Here is a 2988-nt window from a genome sequence, read left to right as displayed (position 1 = left end):
GTACTAGATGACTCCACTGCTGGAGACTTCAGCAGAAATGGAAATGTCCCCTCACAGACCAATAAAAATGTCCTCTTCTTCTTGCTGTAATTGGACCAGGGACAGTGGGGTTGGCCCATGGCCCACGGAGAGCACCTTTTGAAATGCTTTGCTCAATACACTCCTGTTAGACAGATGAGAAAGGGGACTTACTGGGTGGAAGACATATGATTAAAAAAGAGTGATGTTGATGAGAACAAATACACTAAACAGAAGAATGAAAGAAACCAAGAAAGGTAGTAAACATGTAATTACTCATTTCTTCCAGAGACTGACAGGTGTCTTTCGTTTCCAGCTGATATTAAAATGAGACAGAAAGGTGAAGTTTGTTTATTTAGCTGAACACAGATTGAGATTTTGTAGAGACACAAGCTGCACATTAATCATTTTCAAACCTTATACTGAAATATGGAAAAGAAGAAATGTATAATTCCCTTTGTAATTATCCACAATAACTCCTCAATAATTCCTCTGGTTGAATCGCTTCATGATGTTTGGTTCTACATGGGGAAGTTATGTATTCATCACCCAAAAGTCCAAAAAAAGCTCTGGATCAAGTATGAGACGGACCAAGTGGGAGGAACTAGCGTGGTCTCTCTTGTGGTGCTGTCAGTTGGTCAGTCCGCCTTGGCATCACACAACAACAAGTGGTTAAGCGAACAGAATGGTTGGATATGTATCTGCAGCATGGAGGTGCGTCATTTCTGATGTTCCATGTGTTTTTGTTAGTGGTCTATGTTTGTCCATTTTATTTTCCAGTGATCTCACATTTCCCATGCAAACTAACTGGTTTAATCCTGCTAAATATCGCTCTCCTCTTTTCTCCTGCTTTCCATCTCTCTGTGTTGGTTTCAGTTTTGTCGACTCAAGGTTGATTTCTGGACATTTTTGGGGCATTGGAAGGTTTGATCAGCTGCTTTCCATTTAACAGTATCCCCACTGACATGCTTTCTCATCGCAGCAGATGTTAAGAAAAGCCAGAAGTCAAAATCATTTACGGACCACTTCAACCAAATTTCATGGAAAAGAAAATGTTTTAAAGATCAGTGAGGAGAAAAATCAGAGAGGAAGAAACAATGGTTTATTGCAATAGATGGGAGCTGTGGTGTGCCTTTTTTTTCTTTACGTTTTACTTCATGACTATATTAATTTAGCTCTATAACAAAATCTTAAATTTAATTTAATTTCATTTCATTTAATGTAATATAAATTTTGTTGTGCAAAAGAACAGGTGCAGGAACTGTTGGACTGTCACAGAAAAGAGATTCCAGCACACGGATCCCTTACTAGACATGATTTTAACCCTCATACTCATGCTACTGGTCTGTGTTTGGATAAACATACTGAGATAAACGTAACAGAAAGGGAGAGAAATAAGAGAGAGGATAGAGAAGCATGAAATAGAGTGAAAAAAGGAGGCATTCACACTCCAACCCCATTTAAACATTCATCTGGCTTCTCTTCTCTGCCGCATTCATGCTGCACAGCCATTTCTGGGGCGATAAGCCAGTTGTGTGCTTCTCAAGGTAAGAGAGTGAATAGAGCAGTACAAGCTTTGGCTGACGCCGAGGAGGGATGGCGCATACATGCTGACCTTCCTTACAGCAGCTTCACTTCAGAGGAGGAGGAGTGTTTCATAAATGGATTATTCCACTCAGTCACCTTTGACCTGTCTGGCTGCCTTTCACAGCAGCTCAAGCAACCCTGTCCATCACTCAAAGAGGGGCAGAAAGAGAGGGAGTTGGTTTCCACCTGTGTGAAGGGATTAGACCTTCTGCTATTTTGATGTGGAGAAATGAGGAGGAAAAAGCAGGGGATTGACAGCGTACTGTTGGATACTGCTGCTGCCACCGTGTTCGCCAGTGACTCAGTAGATCAGGGTAACATGGAGGAACTGAAGTGACCTTTTTCATCAACCGCTAGACACGGGTGTTAAACATTTCTCTCTGCTGACAATTATGATCTGTCAAAAGTGGAAGGTGAAGCCACATGAAAACTGACGGCTTGCCAAACACCCAAAGCTCCATGCATAAAGGACTTTATCTCCCTCTGCAACTCAGCAGAGTTCGAAGGGAATTTCTGGGGCCTTTTTGTTAAAGGAGAAGGAATCTGTACGGACCACACGGCAATCTCTTCCGAATCAGAACATCCCGTGTTGCTGAATATCATGTACAGAAAATTACAGGAAAAATCATTCCAGTGCATGTACTGAATGGTAATACTGGTATTTTCATTGTTCAAACTCTTAAGAGCCATACCTGTAGCTGGCCATGACTGACAGTTGATGTTTTGGATGGCGGCGAGCCAGTGAGCTGTAACAACTCACTCCAGCAAAACAAAATCTCCTACAAGTCTCAAAGGAAAGCTCTGCGAGGGAGGCATCCAATTCCACCTTCCTTTCAGCTATCATCCGCCAGCCATGCAAGGAATGAAAGAAGCAGGATTGAGAAGGCGAGAGAGCAAAAGAAATTGAGACATACAGTGGAACGATGGGGGGTGGGGGGGGGACAAGAAGGTAGAAGGCAAGGATGAAAGCATGAAGTATTGTAAGCAGGTGGTAGAAAGAGAAAGAAAGGCCATGAGAGTAAAGGGGATTTTCTTCCCTCCACTCCTCTCCATTCTCTCCATTTTCCCCTCTGGCGATGTAGCAGTTATTTACTGCGGCCTCTCCTCTCCCGGTGGAATGGGAGGGAAATGGGCTCTTAACTGGGCTTCCATACATCACCTGCTGACGCTGATGCTTGTAGTTTTGGAATGCCTGCATCTCATGCTTCGTTTTAAAATCAATTATTTACACAGTATTTTAAGAGTCTTGCAGCTCGTCTCAGCTAATTGCAGTGCATCACCTGAATCATAGAGCATATTCTGCATGCAGAGAGCTTGTGTGAGCTCACATTGCTGTAAGCTGGTGAAAAGAGCATTTTAAAAGTCATTCTTTTTTTACTTCAA

Source organism: Telmatherina bonti (genome assembly GCF_933228915.1).
Source record: "Telmatherina bonti genome assembly, chromosome: 6".
Classification (NCBI taxonomy): Eukaryota; Metazoa; Chordata; class Actinopteri; order Atheriniformes; family Telmatherinidae; genus Telmatherina; species Telmatherina bonti.
Note: the sequence above shows the minus strand (reverse complement) of the source record.